Source organism: Oncorhynchus gorbuscha, linkage group LG10, assembly GCF_021184085.1.
Source record: "Oncorhynchus gorbuscha isolate QuinsamMale2020 ecotype Even-year linkage group LG10, OgorEven_v1.0, whole genome shotgun sequence".
NCBI classification, from domain to species: Eukaryota; Metazoa; Chordata; class Actinopteri; order Salmoniformes; family Salmonidae; genus Oncorhynchus; species Oncorhynchus gorbuscha.
Genome location: NC_060182.1, coordinates 81,742,619 through 81,769,393, shown reverse-complemented (window position 1 = coordinate 81,769,393; position 26,775 = coordinate 81,742,619). Strand labels below are relative to the sequence as shown.

General features: G+C 43.6%; 1 protein-coding gene across 2 annotated transcripts in view; it reads right to left on the bottom strand.

Annotated features, from left to right (window-relative positions):
• LOC124046630 (neuronal PAS domain-containing protein 3) overlaps positions 1-26,775 on the bottom strand; it is a 526,017-nt gene that overhangs the window by 32,915 nt on the left and 466,327 nt on the right. The gene's annotated exons all lie outside the window — the stretch shown is intronic.

Below are 26,775 nucleotides of genomic sequence, written 5' to 3'. Positions count from 1 at the left end.
AGTGTATTTTACTTTATACTGTATGTAGAGTTAATCTAATTGTAAACAAAGATATTCATCCTTGCTTCAACAAAGTTCAACAAAACATAGATCATCACATTAAAACCCCATAACTAATGAGGTCAGTCAGTCTCGTCAACAGAACACAACATGGGTACCTATTAGGTAAAGGTGAAACGGTCCATTTGTCCCTGGTCCTGATCAATCAATTATCAGAGGAGATAATATACTGTAGATGTAGACATGCTGGTCTCCCTGGCTGTGTGTGATGTGTGTGTTATGATTTCCCCTTTGCCTGTGGTCATGAAGCTAGAAGCTGTGAGAGGGGTGGCCCTAGCAAAGATTCAACATCTGCTTGCAAATGTGCCTCTCCCACAGAAGGATCTAAGGAGAGTGAATAACAAAGCTGTTCAGGTGGTGACAAAGTGTCTCTGCTTAAACACACACACCACACGTGACGTTGTCCTCCTGAGCCAAAGAGAAGGGGGTTTAGGTGTCCCCAATATTGAGTGGCTTTACACTGCTACAAGACTGATTCACCTGTTCAACATGGTCAACAGTGACGATGGGACAGTTAAGGAGTTAGCCAGAGCCTCCCTCCTTCTGGACCTACGAAGGTGGATGGTTACACTGGCCAGGGACACTGAGGACAACTTCCTGGGCTTCAGGTTAGGGAAGGCTTGGCCGGTAGGGATATCCTTGTCTTATCGCGCACCAGTGACTCCTGTGGCGGGCTGGGCGCAGTGCGCGCTAACCAAGGTAGCCAGGTGCACAGTGTTTCCTCCGACACATTGGTGCAGCTGGCTTTCGGTTTGGAGGTGTGCTGTGTTAAGAAGCAGTGCGGCTTGGTTGGGTTGTGTTTCGGAGGACGCATAGCTTTCAACCTTCCTCTCCCGAGCCCGTATGGGAGTTGTAGCGATGAGAGAAGATAGTAATTACTAAAAACAGTTGGATACCACAAAATTGGGGAGTAAAAATGGGGGGATGGGGGACTGTCTGGACATCAACAACCTGTGCAACGGGACTGGAGTGGAGCTCAGGTGGACACGGATTGATATGGAAACTGATGCAGTTGTGGCAGATCACGGTGTTGTTGTGGAGGCTTCTGTAACCCATGATAGAACATCTCATCCTACATGCAGGACAACACTCCTTGGTATCAGACGGATACAGCTACTGCAACACTGGACTGGCCTGAGGCTGCAGGGGGAAACTCACTGCTCTGTCTCCCATTCCATGCACCAGAATGCTGCTGTTGGTGAGGACATTCTCACCTTTACTGTTAAGGCGATGCTGCAAGTTCTACAAACAATTCCATTGCCCATGTTGTGAATTGCATACAATGATTTGTACATTGCTAGACATGACCGCCTTTTTGACCTGATCGCCAGTGAGCTTCGACAAGTAGTCTCACCAACAGCACACATGTATAAACATTGTTGTGTAGTAGGAAGCTGGTTTGATGTTGATGATGATGTGTTTTCCTGTGTGCCAAATACACCAGATGTTGTTGTGGGGGGAGGCCAGGGGAGAGGTGCTCATTTTGGAAGTGGGCTGCTCATTGATCGGCTACATGGAGCAGGCATTTGCTGAGAATCTGCTTCAGTACCAGCCCCTGGTGGTGCTGGGACAGCCTCGGGTGTAGGCCGTCTCGGCCACGTTCACAGGCCCGCAGTGCGTGGCATCCAGATTGTGGGGCCTGACAAAAACGAGGGCAAAGCAATCGGCTGTTTCAGCTGTCGTGGGCAACCTAGTAGTTTGGAGAAGAGGTGCTTTCTGTAGCCTTGAGTGCCACGCATACAGGGGCCTTTGAAATGTTTGGATCCTATTTTTGTACATTTGAGTATTTAAAGACAGACAGACAGACACAGATAGACAGTGATATGACAATGCCCAGCTCACAGGCATCTCAGCCATGGGCCAGGCTAGGAGATCACATTGAAATGGGATTACTAAAACAGCACACCTGGAAAATACATTTTTCTGCTACTCTCCTTATAACAAGTGTCACGACTTCCACCGAAGTCGGCCCTTCTCCTTGTTCAGGTGGTGTTCGGCTGTCAACGTCACCGGCTTTCTAGTCACCACCAATCCATGTTTCATTTTCGTTTTGTTTTGTCTGTATTACACACACCTGGTTTCAATTCCCATATCATGTTCCTTATTTAACCCTCTGGCATACAGTTCTGATCTGCCTGTGATTGTTGGTGTCTTAGTGGTTGTTGTAGGTGTTAGTTTGTATGCATTTTCCTGTGTGGAATATTGCTTGAATTTTTGTGAGTAAACTCAGTGGTGTTGCTCAAACTTGTGTCCTGCACCTGACTCCGCTACATCTCTGCACCCAATCGCTGACAACAAGGCTGCAGTGAGGCTTTCTAGAACTGGAAACAACATGATCAATATGAGGGAGGAGGGTAGGGTGACAGCGAGGAGGCTGGTGGGACGGCGTGGTGGTGGCGGCTGCTGACATGATCTTTTTATCTCTTTACTGAGGAATTAAATGTCATTTAAAATATAACCAGTCCTTTATCACTGGGGAGAAGCCAGAGCCGTGTTATATTTAGTCATTTAATTTCTTCTGATTAAATATGAATTACTATGACATTTTTCTCATCATCTAACACAGCAGAATACACCAACAGCGTTTTAATACACTGCATAAGCGGCAGAAGCAGTAGCAGCTCTAAGAGTTTAATTTGCCTCTCTAATCCAATCACATCAACCTTATTTCTCTTATCACAGATTCCCATTTTGAATTAAATGAGCTCATTAGTTTTAATCAAAGGCAGAGAGATCAAAACTTACACTTAAATGCTATAGATCAGAGCTGCCAGTCAGCTGTATAGTTCTATTTTACTAAAACACAAGATCAGATCCTCTTAGAACTGAGCATTTTCATAAGGGAAGGCACGAGCCAACCAACCGCCTGGCCTTAAAAGCACAGGAATCTATTTTCACCCTACTGACGTCTAACTAAAACAGCCATTCAGGTTAATTTGTGAGGGGTAGGGGGATGGTGGTGTGTTTCACCACTAGTGGGCTTCTGTTAGTTAGCAGTTATGATGTGAATGTGAATTATAGACTGGGCAATATACAAGTCAGACACGTTAGACACAATCGCAATACTTTTTTCATCAAACTAATACTATTATGAGCTCTGTTGGAGCATTACTCTGGGTATTCGAGTGCAGAGTGGGAGAATTATCATGGATACTCTGTGTTCTTTATAGGGGATAGGGTGCCATTTGGGACACAGAGACCAAGGTATGGTTTTGACACCACATAGGAGAATATTGATATACAGCATGTATCTATTATAAGGTTATAATACATGGAACACCGTGTTAACGTGTACAAAATATAGAGCGATTACCACCTAACAGTGTGGTTAGGACTCCCACAGTATTGCAATCTATGCATGTTTATGTTGATAGTACAAAGAGGGAAAGGTCTAGAGCGTGAGAGGAAGTGAATGTAGCCAACCTCATTTAAATGTAGAGTACCAGTCAAACCAAACATCAAGTGCCAGGGTACTTTGTAGTGAAATGTGAAACTAGAAACTTCAAGCCCTGGATCTCATAGAAAAATGACACCTTTTAGAATAATTATTTAAAAGGAAAATGAATAAACATTTGTGAGTATTATTTATGGTTTGGCAGGGGTCTGCCGGTCTCGATTAATGAGCCATCTCTGTGTGTAAGTGATGAGATTTTAAAAGTATTACTTTCTGTGCTATGATGGTGAGTGTTGACCATCATCATTTAGCCCCCCATCGCCCCACTCCTCCCCACTCCTCCCCTGACAACCCCCACCATCACCATACCATTTCTACACACCAGGGACAACTCAGAGGAGGAAGCTCCTACAAAGCAAGACACTGCTACAAGCTACATGCTTATATGACTTATAGGCCTAAGTGAGGCTCCCCTACTCCGCTCGCTAATATTCCTAATACATTTATATAAATATTAGTACCAATTCAAAAAGTCAAACGTTTAACGTACAGATAAATCAAGATAAAGTGTATGACCCATGGCTTAGCGGTTCTGTTCTCCATCTCCAGACACTGGGAGGTCCTTGTCTGGCCCTGCTCTGATGAATGAGTGCGTCTCTGTACATTAGTAATGACAGATAATGCACCAGGCCCTGGACTAATTGGAAGGCACTGCTGGCTGTCTCCATATTGAGAGGTAGAGGGTGATTTTTCAATACAGCTTGCCCGTCTGTGTGGGAGAGATAGTGTGTGTGTGTGAGAGAGAGTGTGTTTGTGAGAGCGCGCGCGTGTGTGTGTGTATATATATAAGTGTGAGTGGGATGTGAAACATACAGAGAGGGACTTGTATTGCATTGGAAGCTTTAATCATTACAGGGTGACAGGAAAAATGCCATCAGGCACATTCACGTGTGCCTGTCTCACCTCCCCTCTCCCCCCTCACCAGTCTCTCTGTTGCCTACACTCCCAGGAGATACTATAAATGACTTAAAAACATACATAATTTCAGGCAGAGTGAAAATAAAATAAATAATAAATGAATAATAATGTAATCATTTCTAAATGTTCCTGTATGGCAAATTCAACAAGATATCAACTAATAATTGGGGGAGGGTGACAGTGGAGAATGAAATGTTTTGTTGTTGTATCATGGTCAAAATCATGCTTAAAAGAATAGTGTGAGTCAGATGAACTCATGGATACTGTGTGTGCAGTTTGAAGGAAGTTGTAGGTAGTCTCACAAACCACTGCTAACTAATGTTAATGCAATGACTAGAGGTTTACAGCTACAGCTAGCATGGGCTTACTTGCCAAAATTTTGCACTATCCCTTTAAACGGTGGCCAATAGATGCCGTTCATCATAATTTAATGCTACAGAGACAGATAGTGGAATGTAACATGTATGAAGAAAAAGAAAGTATAGAATGCACTCATTACTGTAAGTCGCTCTGGATAAGAGCGTCTGCTAAATGAGAAAACATGTAATAATGTAAAAAAAAAGATGTATCACCCATGTTGTAGAGCTATGCTCTCCCTTGTAGAGCTATGCTCTCCCTTGTAGAGCTATGCTCTCCCTTGTAGAGCTATGCTCTCCCTTGTAGAGCTATGCTCTCCCTTGTAGAGCTATGCTCTCCCTTGTAGAGCTATGCTCTCCCTTGTAGAGATATGCTCTCCCTTGTAGAGCTATGCTCTCCCTTGTAGAGCTATGCTCTCCCTTGTAGAGCTATGCTCTCCCTTGTAGAGATATGCTCTCCCTTGTAGAGCTATGCTCTCCCTCCCTTGTAGAGCTATGCTCTCCCTTGTAGAGCTATGCTCTCCCTTGTAGAGCTATGCTCTCCCTTGTAGAGATATGCTCTCCCTTGTAGAGCTATGCTCTCCCTTGTAGAGCTATGCTCTCCCTTGTAGAGCTATGCTCTCCCTACAGGACCCCCCTGAGACATTTCAATTGGCACCTCTTAGCTTCTAATACAATATTACAAGAATATATTATCTGCGTTTCCATGAAAATCAATTTCTCTCTCCAACATTGTGTGTGGCAGGCCACTTTGCTGATTTCACAATACATCTCTAAAGATAAATTAAGATAAATAGAAGCAAATATGTTGATATATGTTTTATTCTAAACCAAGTGATTAAGTTAATTGATGATTTAAAAAAAATCTAAATATGGACCACCTCTAATATAGTTAAATTAAGTGGTCATATACCTTGGTTGAAGACACATTATTTTTTTATCTAGAAATAGGAGAGCATACAAAACAATAATTTTGTACCAGAACAATACTTTTGTACCAGAGTGATTTCTATATGATATACCTTAAATAATATACACTGAAGTAACACAACATGACTAAATCAGGAACAAGGAAAAATCCTTTAATATAGTGGCCTGTTTGAAAACTAAACTTCCAATGGTTTTCCCTGAAACATTCTCTAACCCTACTCTCTGTAGTGCCAATGTGACACCAACAGCATGACAAAACATGAGAATAAATCCACTCATAAAGGGTATACTCGTAAATATATCATTTATATACTGGCCTGTTTATATTTTCTTAGAAAACTAAACTTCCAATTGTTTTCCCTAAAACATTCTCCAAACCCTCCTCTCTGTTTAAGAGATGACATATGTATCTAAGCTGGAGACACACCTGAGTCAGCATGTCAGCAGTCAGCATGTCAGCATGTCAGCAGTCAGCATGTCAGCAGTCAGCATGTCAGCAGTCAGCAGTCAGCATGTCAGCAGTCAGCATGTCAGCAGTCAGCATGTCAGCAGTCAGCATGTCAGCAGTCAGCATGTCAGCATGTCAGCAGTCAGCATGTCAGCAGTCAGTATGTCAGCATGTCAGCAGTCAGCATGTCAGCATGTCAGCAGTCAGCATGTCAGCAGTCAGAATGTCATCAGTCAGCATGTTAGCATGTCAGCTGTCAGCATGTCAGCATGTCAGCATGTCAACAGTCAGCATGTCAGCATGTCAGCATGTCAGCATGTCAGCAGTCAGCATGTCAGCAGTCAGCATGTTAGCATGTCAGCTGTCAGCATGTCAGCATGTCAGCTGTCAGCAGTCAGCATGTCAGCAGTCAGCAGTCAGCATGTCAGCAGTCAGCATGTCAGCAGTCAGCATGTCAGAAGTCAGCATGTCAGCAGTCAGCATGTTAGCATGTCAGCAGTCAGCATGTCAGCAGTCAGCATGTCAGCATGTCAACATGTCAGCAGTCAGCATGTCATCATGCCAGCAACCAGCATGCCAGTAGTCAGCATGTCAGCAGTCAGCATGTCAGCAGTCAGCATGTCAGCAGTCAGAATGTCATCAGTCAGCATGTTAGCATGTCAGCTGTCAGCATGTCAGCATGTCAGCATGTCAACAGTCAGCATGTCAGCATGTCAGCATGTCAGCAGTCAGCATGTCAGCAGTCAGCATGTTAGCATGTCAGCTGTCAGCATGTCAGCATGTCAGCTGTCAGCAGTCAGCATGTCAGCAGTCAGCATGTTAGCATGTCAGCAGTCAGCATGTCAGCAGTCAGCATGTCAGCAGTCAGCATGTCAGAAGTCAGCATGTCAGCAGTCAGCATGTTAGCATGTCAGCAGTCAGCATGTCAGCAGTCAGCATGTCAGCATGTCAACATGTCAGCAGTCAGCATGTCAGTCAGCATGCCAGCAGTCAGCATGTCAACAGTCAGCATGTCAGCAGTCAGCATGTCAGCATGTCAGCATGTCAGCATGTCAGCATGTCAGCAGTCAGCATGTCAGCAGTCAGCATGTTAGCATGTCAGCAGTCAGCATGTCAGCGTGTCAGCATTTCAGCATGTCAACAGTCAGCATATCAGCATGTCAGCATTTCAGCATGTCAGCATGTTAGCATGTCAGCTGTCAGCATGTCAGCATTTCAGCATGTCAACAGTCAGCATGTTCAGCATGTCAGCATTTCAGCAGTCAGCATGTTAGCATGTCAGCAGTCAGCATGTCAGCAGTCAGCATGTTAGCATGTCAGCAGTCAGCATGTCAGCAGTCAGCATGTCAGCAGTCAACAGTCAGCATTCAGCATGTCAGCAGTCAGCATGTCAACAGTCAGCATGTCAACAGTCAGCATGTCAGCATTCAGCATGTCAGCATGTCAGCATGTCATCATGCCAGCAACCAGCATGCCAGTAGTCAGCATGTCAGCAGTCAGCATGTCAGCAGTCAGCATGTCAGCATGTCAGCATGTCAGCAGTCAGCATGTCAGCAGTCAGCATGTTAGCATGTCAGCAGTCAGCATGTCAGCGTGTCAGCATTTCAGCATGTCAACAGTCAGCATGTCAGCATGTCAGCATTTCAGCATGTCAGCAGTCAGCATGTCAGCAGTCAGCATGTTAGCATGTCAGCATGTCAGCATGTCAGCAGTCAGCATGTCAGCATGTCAGCATGTCAGCATGTCAGCAGTCAGCATGTCAGCATGTCAGTTAGCATGTCAGCATGTCAGCATGTCAGCATGTCAGCATGTCAGCTGTCAGCAGTCAGCATGTCAGCAGTCAGCATGTCAGCATGTCAGCATGTCAGCAGTCAGCATGTCAGCATGTCAGCAGTCAGCATGTCAGTAGTCAGCATGTCAGCAGTCAGCATGTCAGCATGTCAGCATGTCAGCATGTCAGCAGTCAGCATGTCAGCATGTCAACATGTCAGCAGTCAGCATGTCAGCATGTCAGCAACCAGTCAGTAGTCAGCATGTCAGCAGTCAGCATGTCAGCAGTCAGCATGTCAGCAGTCAGCATGTCAGCAGTCAGCATGTTAGCATGTCAGCAGTCAGCATGTCAGCGTGTCAGCATTTCAGCATGTCAACAGTCAGCATATCAGCATGTCAGCATGTCAGCATGTCAACATGTTAGCATGTCAGCTGTCAGCATGTCAGCATGTCAGCATGTCAGCATGTCAGCATGTCAACAGTCAGCATGTTCAGCATGTCAGCATGTCAGCATTTCAGCAGTCAGCATGTTAGCATGTCAGCAGTCAGCATGTCAGCAGTCAGCATGTCAGCAGTCAGCATGTCAGCAGTCAACAGTCAGCATTCAGCATGTCAGCAGTCAGCATGTCAACAGTCAGCATGTCATCATGCCAGCAATCAGCATGCCAGTAGTCAGCATGTCAGCAGTCAGCATGTCAGCAGTCAGCATGTCAGCATGTCAGCATGTCAGCAGTCAGCATGTCAGCAGTCAGCATGTTAGCATGTCAGCAGTCAGCATGTCAGCGTGTCAGCATTTCAGCATGTCAACAGTCAGCATGTCAGCATGTCAGCATTTCAGCATGTCAGCAGTCAGCATGTCAGCAGTCAGCATGTTAGCATGTCAGCAGTCAGCATGTTAGCAGTCAGCATGTCAGCATGTCAGCAGTCAGCATTCAGCATGTCAGCATGTCAGCATGTCAGCAGTCAGCATGTCAGCATGTTCAGCATGTCAGCATTCAGCATGTCAGCAGTCAGCATGTCAGCAGTCAGCATGTCAGCAGTCAGCATGTCAGCATGTCAGCAGTCAGCATGTCAGCAGTCAGCATGTCAACAGTCAGCATGTCAGCATGTCAGCATGTCAGCAGTCAGCATGTCAGCAGTCAGCATGTCAGCAGTCAGCATGTCAGCATGTCAGCATGTCAGCATGTCAGCAGTCAGCATGTCAGCAGTCAGCATGTCAGCATTTCAGCATGTCAACAGTCAGCATGTCAGCATGTCAGCATGTCAGCATGTCAGCAGTCAGCATGTCAGCAGTCAGCATGTTAGCATGTCAGCAGTCAGCATGTCAGCAGTCAGCATGTCAGCATGTCAGAAGTCAGCATGTCAGCAGTCAGCATGTTAGCATGTCAGCAGTCAGCATGTCAGCAGTCAGCATGTCAGCAGTCAGCATGTCAACAGTCAGCAGTCACCATGTCAACAGTCAGCATGTCATCATGTCAGCATGTCAGCAGTCAGCATGTCAGCAGTCAGCATGTCAGCAGTCAGCATGTCAGCATGTCAACATGTCAGCAGTCAGCATGTCATCATGCCAGCAACCAGCATGCCAGTAGTCAGCATGTCAGCAGTCAGCATGTCAGCAGTCAGCATGTCAGTCAACATGTCAGCAGTCAGCATGTCAGCAGTCAGCATGTCAGCATGTCAGCATTTCAGCATGTCAGCATGTCAGCAGTCAGCATGTCAGCATGTCAGCATGTCAGCAGTCAGCATGTCAGCATTTCAGCATGTCAGCATGTCAGCAGTCAACATGTCAGCAGTCAGCATGTCAGCATTTCAGCATGTCATCATTTCAGCATGTCAGCAGTCAGCATGTCAGCATTTCAGCATTTCAGCATGTCAGCAGTCAGCATGTCAGCATTTCAGCATGTCAACAGTCAGCATGTCAGCAGTCAGCAGTCAGGATGTCAACAGTCAGCATGTCAGCAGTCAGCATGTTAGCATGTCAGCAGTCAGTAGTCGGCATGTCAACATGTCAGCAACCAGCATGTCCGCAGTCAGCATGTCAGCAGTCAGTATTTCAGCATGTCAGCATTTCAACATATCAGCATGTCAGCATGTCAGCATTTCAACATATCAGCATGTCAGCAGTCAGCATGTCAGCATTTCAACATATCAGCATGTCAGCAGTCAGCATGTCAGCATTTCAACATTTCAGCATGTCAGCAGTCAGCATGTCCGCAGTCAGTATGTCAGCATTCAGCATGTCAGCAGTCAGCATGTCAGCAGTCAGTATTTCAGCATGTCAGCATTTCAACATATCAGCATGTCAGCAGTCAGCATGTCAGCATTTCAACATATCAGCATGTCAGCAGTCAGCATGTCAGCATTTCAACATTTCAGCATGTCAGCAGTCAGCATGTCCGCAGTCAGTATGTCAGCATTCAGCATGTCAGCAGTCAGCATGTCAGCAGTCAGTATGTCAGCATTCAGCATGTCAGCAGTCAGCAGTCAGCATGTCAGCATTTCAGCATGTCAGCATGTCAGCAGTCAACATGTCAGCAGTCAGCATGTCAGCATTTCAGCATGTCATCATTTCAGCATGTCAGCAGTCAGCATGTCAGCATTTCAGCATTTCAGCATGTCAGCAGTCAGCATGTCAGCATTTCAGCATGTCAACAGTCAGCATGTCAGCAGTCAGCAGTCAGGATGTCAACAGTCAGCATGTCAGCAGTCAGCATGTTAGCATGTCAGCAGTCAGTAGTCGGCATGTCAACATGTCAGCAACCAGCATGTCCGCAGTCAGCATGTCAGCAGTCAGTATTTCAGCATGTCAGCATTTCAACATATCAGCATGTCAGCATGTCAGCATTTCAACATATCAGCATGTCAGCAGTCAGCATGTCAGCATTTCAACATATCAGCATGTCAGCAGTCAGCATGTCAGCATGTCAACATATCAGTATGTCAGCATGTCAGCATTTCAACATGTCAGCATGTCAGCATGTCAGCATGTCAGCATGTCAGCATGTCAGCAGTCAGTATTTCAGCATGTCAGCATTTCAACATATCAGCATGTCAGCAGTCAGCATGTCAGCATTTCAACATATCAGCATGTCAGCAGTCAGCATGTCAGCATTTCAACATTTCAGCATGTCAGCAGTCAGCATGTCCGCAGTCAGTATGTCAGCATTCAGCATGTCAGCAGTCAGCATGTCAGCAGTCAGCATGTCAGCATTCAGCATGTCAGCAGTCAGTATGTCAGCATTCAGCATGTCAGCAGTCAGCATGTCAACAGTCAGCATGTCAACAGTCAGCATTCAGCATGTCAGCATGTCAACAGTCAGCATGTCAACAGTCAGCATGTCAGCAGTCAGCATTCAGCATGTCAGCAGTCAGCATGTCAACAGTCAGCATGTCAACAGTCAGCATGTCAGCATTCAGCATGTCAGCAGTCAGCATGTCAGCAGTCAGCATGTCAGCATTCAGCATGTCAGCAGTCAGCATGTCAGCATGTCAACAGTCAGCATGTCAGCATTCAGCATGTCAGCAGTCAGCATGTCAGCATGTCAACAGTCAGCATGTCAGCATTCAGCATGTCAGCATGTCAACATGTCAGCAGTCAGCATGTCAGCAGTCAGCATGTCAAGCTGCATCCAGCAGAAGCTCTAGATGAAGGCCACGTGAGGCGTGCTTACAGGCAAATAATGTAATAACAATAAATGCAGCAGATCAATTATGTCCTTTCATATAGTCGCCAACGTGAATGAAAAAAGATCAGGGGTCTTGTTGTTGTCTAACTAACTACGCTTTTTTACAAGAGTCAATTCAAATGTAGAAAAGTTAAATAAGAAGCTTGCCGGAAGAGTTTGGTCATTCAAAAAACTGAAGATGAAAGTTTTTAGATACCCAGACAACACCTGCTGGCTGTTGAAAATATCAGACTTGACTTGTGATATTATGAAGACATTGATTACAGTTATCCCAAACCTAAAGATGTTCAGGGACATTTGTCTTGGACATTCAAGACAAGGCCTGCAAATGATGACTCAGACAGTGTTCTCCAAGAGAGCCCCTTCCTGTCCCAGTGTTTACACACTGCCATACCCAGTGGTCAGCTAAGCCCATGTTCCCCTAGACATCCCCAGCCCGGGCCCATCCATTATTAATATGGTAATGGGGGTGACGCGGTGACACGGCAGGCCAGTTGTTATCAGCTGCAGGTCACTGTGGCCCCATGTCCACGCTGAGAGGTAGTTTGAGTCCCAAAGGACACACTATTCCCTACTTTTTACCAGAGCCCTATCAGAACATGTTGTCATTTGGGACACAGACGTGATCTCACCCACCCAGGAGAGGAGCAGAGTTGACAGTTCTGTTCTGTTATTCTCTTCTGACTTTGCTGCTTACGTGATTTGAAATGAAAGAGAGACGCTGAGGTGAGGTTGAGGTGGGGGGTGTCAGATACAACGCTAGACAGAGTAAATGCAGGTGTGTGTGTGTTTTTTCTTCTAATCTCTGTTATCTCGGTTATCTCTTATTCCTGGATAAGATTCCTTCATCATAACAGCCCACCCTGAGTGTGACATCACAGTGCAGGGGGAGGTGGTGGAGATGGTGATGGTTGAGCGTGTCCTGTCATGGCTGCATTTTAAGAGGTTGATGGCCCGCTGCTAATCACAGGTAGCCTGGTTTAACCAGACTGAATGCCGGTTCAACAGTGAAACATAGTGAAATCAGTTTGGATGCCGGGCTAGATCACAGGGAGGTGGAGGGAGATTGTACTTGCTCAGACAGAGTAGGCGTACAGGACGGAATAGCAATAACTCTTGTCAAGACAGAGACCCCAGTCACAACTAATGAACAGGGGACGATAAACAGAGACAGGGCTTACTGTGTAGTGCCTAGTACAGTACTGGCTATAGCAGATGAAAAATATAGAGATAGCTAGGGATTTGTATTTATTTATGACTGTGAAAACTGTTCTGAAAACTGGTGTGCACATTTCCTGCCATTTAAGTTGATCAATGTTCTGCTGGAAACATGTATAATCACACGGGAGAGTGGACTGGACTCCCCTCATGACTGAGTCAGAAGGAGAAGAACTAGGTCAAAGCTTGAGCTGCAGATGGTTGGTCTACTGGTGTGATAATACTAGATATCAAAAAGTACAAGTGAGGTATTAAAAGGAAAATCGCATTTGTCTTTATCTTAAAACAGAAAAAAGTGTATGTTAATTAATAAACTAATTAATGCACCTAAAAGACTCATACAACATGTAATAGAAAGAGGCTCAGCCACTGAATTCTAAAGGTCAATGTCGGGAACCAAACATGGAAATGCACTTTATGAATCGACGGCCCCTAATGGCATTCTAATTTGGAAGAAAACCCTCAAAGCAAGTTGATAGATATTGGCATATTATTTTAGCCTTCCCCTCTTTCTTTCTGCCCGCTGCCCCTCCCCGGTCAAAGTCCTTGTCTTTAATCAAGTTGCAGGAGAGACAGAGAGCGCTCTGCACTGGGGGCTCGGAGGTTGCAAATGGCTGCTTCACTCCAAAATGTTCAAGCTTCACTGACCCATTTCATCAGCTCTGTCAAAGCCTTGCACTGATACCGGTTGACAACATTAAATATTAAAAATGGAAAGAAATGAATTAATATGCAAATTCCATCAGCTTTGTAATAAAAATGTCCTTGACAAAACAGAGAACACCATCCCCAGAGGAATATTGTGAATTATCCTAGCTCCGTTGTTCTATAAGTTAGTATGAGGTACACAAGTCCTCCAGGAAATCAGTGTGGATCTGACTGGGAAATAATTATGAAGGAAGGACAAAACACTAGCAGGTTGAATGAATGGAACAACATGGGGAAAGGCCTGGTACTCTTTGTTATTCACTTTGAATTAATAGAATTACTTTTCCTTTCAGATCCATATACACCTAAAAATCAACACATCCCTATCACACCACGATGTGTGTGTGTGGGCAAATGTGTGTATGAGAGAGAGAGAATGTGTGTGTGTTTCAGAGAGTGTGTTGGACACATACAATTCAAATGTTAGGCAAGTGCACAAAAGACACTGTGGGGACAAGAGATATTTTTCTCATTCTTCATGAGCCGCATCAGTCTACGGGGATCTTGGAAGACAAAAATGACCCATACAAAAGTAGTAGGTGGCTACAACCTCAAGTGGAATTAGCTGAAATATGAGACCTAATTATGTGTGGAGAACCAACTCACAACAAAGGAGATAAACTTACAGTTTGAAGGACCAATGATGAATTAAAAACGAACACCTCACCTAAGTTCTGATCTGTGGACAAACGGACCGATGTCGGTGGAACCCTTAGGGGAATGCCAACCATTGACTAACACACTAATAACATTCACAGGGTTAGGTTATGTCTGTACGGCTGATAACTGGCAAAAGATGCCAGTGACAAAGTAAACAAAGAAACGTCTTTACAAGGTCACAACAGCCTTGTTAACTAGAACACAAAAAGAGAAGCTACCGTATCATACATAGTAATCTTTGCTGTGCTTGTCTCCCAAGAGATCACTTCTCTTTCCATTTTGACTGCTGTCTTTAGTCTGCATATTATCATGACATTATTGTATATCTTGTGGCTTTGTACTTCACTACGCAGGTAAAACTAAGGAGATCACAGGGTTTTTCTGGAGATAAATGTGATTTTTCTCCACAGAATAGACAGATGTATATTTGTGTTGGACACTGCTTTACGCCTTTGTTCCCCTTCTTTGAATGGTCTTCTGAAGACTACATCGATTAAGGTGGAAGAGAACAGGCAGTTAACCCACTGTTCCTAGGCCATCATTGAAAATAAGAATTTGTTCTTAACTGACTTCCCTAGTTAAACTAAGGTTAAAAAAGACTAGATGAAGGGGTAGGCAGTAGGGCTGCGTCCCAAATGTCAATCTATTTCTTTTGACCAGGTGCCATTTGAGATGCAAGGAGTGTTGAGCGCTTGCTAGCTAGCACACAAATCTGAGCTTATTTTTTAAATTTAAGATGCAGTACATCATTACAGGAGTCTTATGGGAACAGACTCCACAAACCATCATGCAGTTATGAATATTGACATCCCAGTCAGTCTCGCCAATGGAAAATATTCTGATACAATTAGATAAAGAGTAGCTTTCATTTTTACGCTATTAAAATAGGAACTACATGTCAACTGTCTGATAACAAATTAAATGCAAACTGCCTGAGAATTGGATTGTATTAATGTATGTGTACACAGAATAAGTTTTCTTGCAACACATAATCTTACGATTGTATCAAACTGTCGTGACACCGTTGACACTTTGCTCTGGGTTTGAGCCTTAAGGTGCTATATATCTGTCAGTTCAGGACCACTAAAGATATATTGTGTACACTCGTTGCTTCAGTCCTCTCAACGATAGACCAAGCCTTCTCCTCAGCTGTCCTTTCCCCCACTCAAGCCTTTCCCCCAACTCAAACCTTTCCCCCACTCAACCTTCCCCCAACTCATACATTTCCCCCAACTCAAACCTTTCCCCCACTCAACCCTTCCCCCAACTCCAGCCTTTCCCCCAACTCAAACCTTTCCCCCACTCAAACCTTTCCCCCACTCAAGCCTTCCCCCAACTCAAACCTTTCCCCCAACTCAAACCTTTCCCCCAACTCAAACTGTTCCTCCACTCAACCCTTCCCCCAACTCAAGCCTTTCCCCCAACTCAAACCTTTCCCCACTCAACCCTTCCCCCAACTCAAACCTTTCTCCCACTCAACCCTTCCCCCAACTCAAACCTTTCCCCCAACTCAAACCTTTCCCCCACTCCCCCACCCTTATAGCCTCCAACCCTCCACATCCTTTCTCTACTAAGCCCTCTTTCTCTCTCTCTTTACCCTCTACTTCGCTTTTCCCTCAGCCCTCTCTACTCTCTTTATTTACCCTGCCTCATTCTCTCCCTCTCTTTTTACCTCCTCTCCTTCTCTCTCCCTCTACTCCAAACGTTCACTTCTTCTCCCTCTCTGCAGCAGCTCCCAGCCAACCCTGGAAGATCAGAGCAGCTGTAAAATAATGAATAATGTGCCATCCTTGTGGGGCATTACTTGTTCACACAAACCTCAGCCCAGGCATTCATCACTCGCCAGGTATTGTCAGTGAGAGTTTAATTGCATAAACACTCTGTAACTGTCCTGTCATATTTCTTGTCAGCCTGGATTCTCTCTCTGGACTCACTATCTCACAAAACTATAATTGAATTGCTACCGAATCACATCGGTGCTGAGGGGAGAGGGGGGGACCTTATGAATAGAATTGGTTTCCTATCAGCAGGTTTGACAAATTGTGCCATGAGGAAAAGCAGGAGTGATAATTTCCCAGCTTATTGGGAGTAGACATCTTATCTACCACCTGCTCTTATAAGCACCTACTTAAACAAATATTATATATATATATATATATATATATGTATGAAATTTAGGCCCAACAAAAAGCAATTAATCTCGGAGAGTGGGCAGTCTAAATAGTACACAAAGCTGAAAATAAGCCATTATTTACTCCTGTGAGTGATCTAAAATATGTATTTAAAAGGGGTGCCAGAGAGGTGAGTCAGATTGCAGAGGCTCCTTTTCTATGAATAAATGCCTGAGAAACAGTGTCCCATCTTGCATATAAGAGCTCAACAGAATACCAATGCATTCCTACCCAGTTAGACAGAGTCATTCAGAAATCACAATATTTCATGTCTGATAAGCTAACACAGTGTCCCATCTTGCATATAAGAGCTCAACAGAATACCACTTCATTCCTACCCAGTTAGACAGAGTCATTCAGACACCACAATATTTCATGTCTGCAAAGCTAACACTCCCAATGCACAATTCTAGAAGGTCGTTATTTGTGAGTGAGGAGTTGGTAGTGGAGTCATACAATATGTTATTTGCTTGTGTTTTCTGTCAACATGCTCTTATTTGATATTCCGCCCTCTGCGTATACTCAGAGACATGCTTTGTCATTTCCACAAATTGGAAAAAGAACTAAATTGCTTTTTTAAACAGAGCAAGGCAGAGTGACTGCATTGGCTTCTATTTTGTTTTCCCTCTCTCTTCCTGGAAGGAAGTAAAAAAACAAGCTATCACTTGTCTGACCAGGTATTTATTTTATACAGAGCAATTATATTTATACAGAGCAATTATACAATACCTAAAACAAAGCAGAATATTCAGATTACACAATAAAACTGTGTCTATGTAGGAAAACAAAGCCAATACATAAACAAGAGGGTCTCCGCTCTCTACTCTCACAGGGTATCATTATTCTAAACCGTTTAACATCAGATCTCAACTCCAAAGTGGCTTTTCCTCCTGTGTGAAAACACGTGGCATCTTTATCAAAAGCCTTTCCCACAAAGCACTGCAGCACTCTCTGTCCTTCTTCACGGCATGGGAACAGAGCAGTGTGGTAATGCCTTGCGCCTACAACACCCGGCTGATAAAAACCCTTTTCTGACAACCTTATCAGCCAAATAAGCTTAAATAAAACCGGCTTCTAATAGTCTAGAGACTGCTTGATCCTGTCTTTGTCTTTCAAAGCTCTGATACCTTCCTTCTCCAGTGATCTTGTACTTTCTTTGAGACAGAATTTTCAATCTTGTAGGCCAGCTAAGCTGTCATTAGTTTCTTCGTTGCTCCTTAGGGATTGTTTGCGTATATAGGTGCTGAGCCGAGCGGTTTGATAGCTGCTGGAAGTGGCTCCGGGCACTAGGAGGAGTGATGGTGAAATGTACAAATGTTTCAAAAGCGTTTATTCGTCCTTTTACTAATGTGGGAGATGAGAGTTTGACAGCTTTCCCTTTTGGAGGGGTTACTGCAGTTACCATTGTCTTCAAGTAAAGTCAACTAGCTGTCAGAGGTGTCTGTCGTACCCAGACACACTTTAGATAATGCTAAATAATTGGCTGCACCTGCAACCTAAATAATTATATATATGGGTTTTTCACGCTCAACAGTTTCACGTGTGTATTAAGAATGATCCACCACCCAAAGGACATCCAGTCAACTTAACACACAACTGTGTGAAGCATTAGAGTCAACATGGACCAGCATCCCTGTGGAACACTTTTGACAACTTATAGTCCATGTCCTGACAAATTTATGCTGTTCTGAGGGCAAAATGGGCCACAACTCAATATTAGGAAGGTGTTCCTAAAGTTTTGTACACTCAGTGTATAGTTTTCTTAAATGTTAATCGAAGCTTTCAAACATGCATATTTAATGCTGAAATATTATCATGCTATAGAGCACCATCCCATGAGGGAAGTAACATTTCAGATGACTGTTGGGAGGGAGAAAAATAGACCAAAAATTGGGAAGCATTGGAGTTAACATGGCCAGTACCTCTGTGGAACTCTCTCGACACCGTGTAGAGTCCATGCCCTGACCAATTCAGTCCGTTCTGAGGGCAATATTGTACTGTATATATATATATATATATATATATATATATATGTATTTTTTAAAAATTGCAGAACAACTGCATATATATTTAGGTATGGAAAGTGTTACAAGCACCATGCTCACCAACTGAGCTACAGAGGACAACCTAATCACACTACAGAGTGGTTGAGATGTCGGCTTTCAGACCAACAGTGTTTCAAATGCCTTTCTTGTCGGACATTGATCTGCATTAAGGATAAACATGCACTATTGAGCACAGTTATTGTCAACTGTAAGTGACAGATTTGATATAAAAAGTGTTAGTCTTTTAAGAGGCACAGTGGGGAAAATGATTTTGTTGACGAGGGTTCATTTGATGAATAACCCAAGCAAGAATAAGTAATAATTCATCAATACACACTAGTCTAAAGGTGTGTTGTATGAATAGTCTGGGTTAAAACTAAATGTATAACCATAACAGAAAAGACAATATATTCTGTGCTTTGTAAGGAAAAATACAGTAGATAGTGAATCTTTTTATGAAAGACTTGCTGCCAGACGAAGGCTAGCTATGATTGATGGGCAATTTTATTTATACATTTTTTAAAATCAAGTTATGTATTAGCAAGAGGTGTAATTTAAGGCTAAAGCCCTGGGATAAATGAACACATCAGATGATTAAAAAACGCCTTAGCGATCAAGGGAGCCGGGTAGGCCTTTATTTATGATGCCTAGTTCATCAACACCCACATTGATGCTTTGACAGAGAATCTATCTGATGGACTGATAGTTACTTTCTCAATTGCAAGTAACTTGTGACTTTTCCCCTGCAAGAAGAAAATGAACAGGTACTGTATTCTGACTTTTCCCTGTTAGAAGAAAATGAACAGGTACTGTATTTTGACTTTTCCCCTGTTAGAAGCTTTATCAGTGTTGAAATATGAAACCAAGGGTAAATTATTCACCTACAGTACAAGCCTTGTTCAAACGACAGTAGAACTGTGCACCAACCTCAATTCACATAGGTAGTTATATTTATTTAATATATTTAGGCAAACCAACCACTTTCAATACAACATGCAATCCCAGTTACACATACACCAGTAAAGACAATAGTGCGATATAGGTTGTTTGCAATTCATTCTGACTTGATTCTGGAAATTGCATGAATAAAATAATATATTTCAATATGCATTACCCAGTTCTCTTTGCCTTCAGTTTGTATGAATACGACAGCATGTTTGTGCTGTGGGATCACCTAAGGGACTTTATAATAATAATAAAGAACAGTTGTTCTGAACAGTCCACATCTGTGCCCCAAATAGCACCCAATTCACTATCTAGTGCACTACTTTTGACCCGGACCCATATAGGCACATGGGCAATATGGTACCATTTGGGACGCATCCGCCCATGTCTCAGAGTCACAGAAAATTAGCAGCAATCCCACTTCCTATCTTACTATTGTAAATAACCGACATGAAAATCAAGCTCTAAATCCAGAAATCTTTGTTTCAAATAATACATATTGGACAGCAAATATCATATTCCCCGGGGAGTACACAAGACACCACATTTCCATAACTCCATTAGCATGTCCATTCTGAGCAACATAAGCACTGTCTGCTTATTTTTTAAATTTAAACTTTATTTAATTAGGCAAGTCATCCTCGCACTGACAGAGAAAGAGATGAACAAAAGGCTGGGATTTTGCCTTCTCAATCAGAGAGAGAACAATCAACGAGGGGTGATGTTGCAAGGGTTTTAACCAACGAGGGGTGATGTTGCTAGGGTTTTACATTCTCAATCAGAGAGAGAACAACCAACGAGGGGTGATGTTGATAGGGTTTTACATTCTCAATCAGAGAGAGAACAACCAACGAGGGGTGATGTTGCTAGGGTTTTACATTCTCAATCAGAGAGAGAACAACCAACGAGAGGTGATGTTGCTAGGGTTTTACATTCTCAATCAGAGAGAGAACAACCAACGAGGGATGATGTTGCTAGGGTTTTACATTCTCAATCAGAGAGAACAACCAACAAGGGATGATGTTGCTAGGGTTTTACATTCTCAATCAGAGAGAGAACAACCAACGAGGGGTGATGTTGCTAGGGTTTTACATTCTCAATCAGAGAGAGAACAACCAACGAGGGATGATGTTGCTAGGGTTTTACATTCTCAATCAGAGAGAGAACAACCACATTCTCAATCAGAGAGAACAACCAACGAGGGATGATGTTGATAGGGTTTTACATTCTCAATCAGAGAGAGAACAACCAACGAGGGGTGATGTTGCTAGGGTTTTACATTCTCAATCAGAGAGAACAACCAACGAGGGATGATGTTGCTAGGGTTTTACATTCTCAATCAGAGAGAGAACAACCAACGAGGGGTGATGTTGCTAGGGTTTTACATTCTCAATCAGAGAGAGAACAATCAACGAGGGGTGATGTTGCTAGGGTTTTACATTCTCAATCAGAGAGAGAACAACCAACGAGGGATGATGTTGATAGGGTTTTACATTCTCAATCAGAGAGAACAACCAACGAGGGATGATGTTGCTAGGGTTTTACATTCTCAATCAGAGAGAGAACAATCAACGAGGGGTGATGTTGATAGGGTTTTACATTCTCAATCAGAGAGAGAACAATCAACGATGGGTGATGTTGATAGGGTTTACATTCTCAATCAGAGAGAGAACAATCAACGAGGGTGATGTTGATGTTGCTAGGGTTTTACATTCTCAATCAGAGAGAGAACAACCAACGAGGGGTGATGTTGCTAGGGTTTTACATTCTCAATCAGAGAGAGAACAACCAACGAGGGGTGATGTTGCTAGGGTTTTACATTCTCAATCAGAGAGAGAACAATCAACGAGGGGTGATGTTGCTAGGGTTTTACATTCTCAATCAGAGAGAGAACAACCAACGAGGGTGATGTTGATAGGGTTTTACATTCTCAATCAGAGAGAGAACAACCAACGAGGGGTGATGTTGATAGGGTTTTACATTCTCAATCAGAGAAGAACAACCAACGAGGATGATGTTGATAGGGTTTTACATTCTCAATCAGAGAGAACAACCAACGAGGGATGATGTTGCTAGGGTTTTACATTCTCAATCAGAGAGAGAACAATCAACGATGGGTGATGTTGATAGGGTTTTACATTCTCAATCAGAGAGAGAACAACCAACGAGCGATGATGTTGATAGGGTTTTACATTCTCAATCAGAGAGAACAACCAACGAGGGATGATGTTGCTAGGGTTTTACATTCTCAATCAGAGAGAGAACAATCAACGATGGGTGATGTTGATAGGGTTTTACATTCTCAATCAGAGAGAGAACAACCAACGAGGGGTGATGTTGCTAGGGTTTTACATTCTCAATCAGAGAGAGAACAACCAACGAGGGGTGATGTTGCTAGGGTTTTACATTCTCAATCAGAGAGAGAACAATCAACGAGGGGTGATGTTGCTAGGGTTTTACATTCTCAATCAGAGAGAGAACAACCAACGAGAGGTGATGTTGCTAGGGTTTTACATTCTCAATCAGAGAGAGAACAATCAACGAGGGGTGATGTTGCTAGGGTTTTACATTCTCAATCAGAGAGAGAACAACCAACGATGGGTGATGTTGATAGGGTTTTACATTCTCAATCAGAGAGAGAACAACCAACGAGGGGTGATGTTGCTAGGGTTTTACATTCTCAATCAGAGAGAGAACAACCAACGAGGGGTGATGTTGCTAGGGTTTTACATTCTCAATCAGAGAGAGAACAATCAACGATGGGTGATGTTGATAGGGTTTTACATTCTCAATCAGAGAGAGAACAATCAACGATGGGTGATGTTGATAGGGTTTTACATTCTCAATCAGAGAGAGAACAACCAACGAGGGGTGATGTTGATAGGGTTTTACATTCTCAATCAGAGAGAACAACCAACGAGGGATGATGTTGCTAGGGTTTTACATTCTCAATCAGAGAGAGAACAATCAACGATGGGTGATGTTGCTAGGGTTTTACATTCTCAATCAGAGAGAGAACAATCAACGATGGGTGATGTTGATAGGGTTTTACATTCTCAATCAGAGAGAGAACAACCAACGAGGGGTGATGTTGATAGGGTTTTACATTCTCAATCAGAGAGAGAACAATTCTCAATCAGAGAGAACAACCAACGAGGGATGATGTTGCTAGGGTTTTACATTCTCAATCAGAGAGAGAACAATCAACGAGGGGTGATGTTGCTAGGGTTTTACATTCTCAATCAGAGAGAGAACAACCAACGAGCGATGATGTTGATAGGGTTTTACATTCTCAATCAGAGAGAACAACCAACGAGGGATGATGTTGCTAGGGTTTTACATTCTCAATCAGAGAGAGAACAATCAACGATGGGTGATGTTGATAGGGTTTTACATTCTCAATCAGAGAGAGAACAACCAACGAGGGATGATGTTGCTAGGGTTTTACATTCTCAATCAGAGAGAGAACAACCAACGAGGGGTGATGTTGCTAGGGTTTTACATTCTCAATCAGAGAGAGAACAACCAACGAGGGATGATGTTGCTAGGGTTTTACATTCTCAATCAGAGAGAGAACAACCAACGAGGGATGATGTTGCAAGGGTTTTACATTCTCAATCAGAGAGAGAGAGAGAGGTGACAATTCTCAATCAGAGAGAGAGGTGATGTTGCTAGGGTTTTACATTCTCAATCAGAGAGAGAACAACCAACGAGGGTGATGTTGATAGGGTTTTACATTCTCAATCAGAGAGAGAACAACCAACGAGGGGTGATGTTGCTAGGGTTTTACATTCTCAATCAGAGAGAGAACAACCAACGAGGGATGATGTTGATAGGGTTTTACATTCTCAATCAGAGAGAGAACAACCAACGAGGGGTGATGTTGATAGGGTTTTACATTCTCAATCAGAGAGAGAACAACCAACGAGGGGTGATGTTGCTAGGGTTTTACATTCTCAATCAGAGAGAGAACAACCAACGAGGGATGATGTTGCTAGGGTTTTACATTCTCAATCAGAGAGAACAACCAACGAGGGGTGATGTTGCTAGGGTTTTACATTCTCAATCAGAGAGAGAACAACCAACGAGGATGATGTTGATAGGGTTTTACATTCTCAATCAGAGAGAACAACCAACGAGGGATGATGTTGCTAGGGTTTTACATTCTCAATCAGAGAGAGAACAATCAACGATGGGTGATGTTGATAGGGTTTTACATTCTCAATCAGAGAGAGAACAACCAACGAGCGATGATGTTGATAGGGTTTTACATTCTCAATCAGAGAGAACAACCAACGAGGGATGATGTTGCTAGGGTTTTACATTCTCAATCAGAGAGAGAACAATCAACGATGGGTGATGTTGCTAGGGTTTTACATTCTCAATCAGAGAGAGAACAATCAACGATGGGTGATGTTGATAGGGTTTTACATTCTCAATCAGAGAGAGAACAATCAACGAGGGGTGATGTTGCTAGGGTTTTACATTCTCAATCAGAGAGAGAACAACCAACGAGGGGTGATGTTGATAGGGTTTTACATTCTCAATCAGAGAGAGAACAACCAACGAGGGGTGATGTTGATAGGGTTTTACATTCTCAATCAGAGAGAGAACAACCAACGAGCGATGATGTTGATAGGGTTTTACATTCTCAATCAGAGAGAACAACCAACGAGGGATGATGTTGCTAGGGTTTTACATTCTCAATCAGAGAGAGAACAATCAACGATGGGTGATGTTGATAGGGTTTTACATTCTCAATCAGAGAGAGAACAACCAACGAGCGATGATGTTGATAGGGTTTTACATTCTCAATCAGAGAGAACAACCAACGAGGGATGATGTTGCTAGGGTTTTACATTCTCAATCAGAGAGAGAACAATCAACGATGGGTGATGTTGCTAGGGTTTTACATTCTCAATCAGAGAGAGAACAATCAACGATGGGTGATGATGATGTTGATAGGGTTTTACATTCTCAATCAGAGAGAGAACAACCAACGAGGGGTGATGTTGATAGGGTTTTACATTCTCAATCAGAGAGAGAACAACCAACGAGGGGTGATGTTGATAGGGTTTTACATTCTCAATCAGAGAGAGAACAACCAACGAGGGATGATGTTGATAGGGTTTTACATTCTCAATCAGAGAGAACAACCAACGAGGGATGATGTTGCTAGGGTTTTACATTCTCAATCAGAGAGAGAACAATCAACGATGGGTGATGTTGATAGGGTTTTACATTCTCAATCAGAGAGAGAACAACCAACGAGCGATGATGTTGATAGGGTTTTACATTCTCAATCAGAGAGAGAACAATCAACGAGGGGTGATGTTGATAGGGTTTTACATTCTCAATCAGAGAGAGAGGGGTGATGTTGAGGGTTTTACATTCTCAATCAGAGAGAGAACAACCAAGGGGTGATGTTGATAGGGTTTTACATTCTCAATCAGAGAGAGAACAACCAAAGGGTGATGTTGATAGGGTTTTACATTCTCAATCAGAGAGAACAACCAACGAGGGATGATGTTGATAGGGTTTTACATTCTCAATCAGAGAGAGAACAATCAACGATGGGTGATGTTGATAGGGTTTTACATTCTCAATCAGAGAGAGAACAACCAACGAGGGGTGATGTTGCTAGGGTTTTACATTCTCAATCAGAGAGAGAACAATCAACGAGGGGTGATGTTGCTAGGGTTTTACATTCTCAATCAGAGAGAGACGTGAGAGAGAACAACCAACGCCAGGTGATGCTGCTAGACAGAGCTGGAATGAACTGGGAGGGGATTCACTGTCACCAGCCACTAGCAACAGTATTCACCATTAAAACTAGTCATGTTCAACTCTTCACAACACTTGCAAACATACAGCCCCTCTACGTCCGTGAAATGTGCCCTTCACATATAGCCTAGTCCACAATATGACTAGTTTGGTATTGTCTTTCCATCCACACCACCAGAGACCAAGACCAATAAGGACTCTTGGCTACAGGACATCTAAAAGAGAGCAATCAGCCTGGCTGCATATCAGACCCCGGGCCTCTCTGACTTCCTCTACTCCAGCACCAGTCAGCCTGGCTGCCAGGGTTGTTCTGGTTTTTGGTCACTAGATGCCCCCATTGGCCTTTTGCCTCTCTGTATCCTCCGTTTCTACTCCAGCACCAGTCTTTGCCTGGCTGATCTCGGTGGACTCTCTTGTGGAATTCTGTTTTGTTCTTGTTTGTTTGTTTTTGAGTATTTTTTTAGGCACCTGAGTACCTTCCACCAGACCTTGGCCTCTCTGACTTCCTCTCCACCTCCAGCACCAGTCAGCCTGGCTGCATTAAATACCGTCTCAGTACCTGTGGCCTCATCTCTGGGTTCTGATTTCCTCTACTCTAGCACCAGTCAGCCTGGCTGACCTCCTACTCCAGCACCAGCCTGGCTGCCTCTCTGACCTCCTCTACTCCAGCACCAGTCAGCCTGGCTGCATATCAGACCCCGGGCCTCTCTGACTTCCTCTACTCCAGCACCAGTCAGCCTGGCTGCATATCAGACCCCGGGCCTCTCTGACCTCCTCTACTCCAGCACCAGTCAGCCTGGCTGCATATCAGACCCCGGGCCTCTCTGACTTCCTCTACTCCAGCACCAGTCAGCCTGGCTGCATATCAGACCCCGGGCCTCTCTGACCTCCTCTACTCCAGCACCAGTCAGCCTGGCTGCATATCAGACCCTCGGCCTCTCTGACTTCCTCTCTGGCTGACTGTGGCTGGGAGCGACGGTGTGAGAGGGCGTGTGTGTGCGTGCTTTATAAGCAGCTCCAGCAGGTCTATCAGCCAGGAGGACTGTCGTGGCTGGGAAGGTGAGGACAGGACCAGGCTCTCTGGGAGAGAAGACACTAGCTCCTCTCCTCTCCTGGCTGACAGAACAGGTTCCCTTCCTCTCCTTTTCCCCAGGACAAGAGCTAATACAAACACTCACGCGCATGGAAGACCATTCTGAATACTGCACAATCTATACTTTTTACATGCAGTCTTTAAACTAGGCCTCAAACTTCAGCTTGTGAAAATATATTCTAAAATTCTCAATGGTAAAGATCACTTCATAAGTTTGATTTAAACGTAGCTGATATTAAAATATGAGACATATTAATGCAGAGGATGAGATGTATTTCACATCAGGGCAGTGAGCTCTTATGTTGTCACTCAACTCTTCCATTATCTTCATTTGATCATGCTCTATTGTAAACAGCACATTCACCTCATCTAGTCTTAGTTAGAAGAGTCATTAGAAAAGTCTAACAATAATAGTCTCTGGTGGCTTAATGTGTACTCTGAAAAATCGAATTAAACTATGAGAGCACGCTTGTTTTAAAATGGCTATTTTTTGCTTTAGTATAATCATTTTGTAATATAATAACCGAGA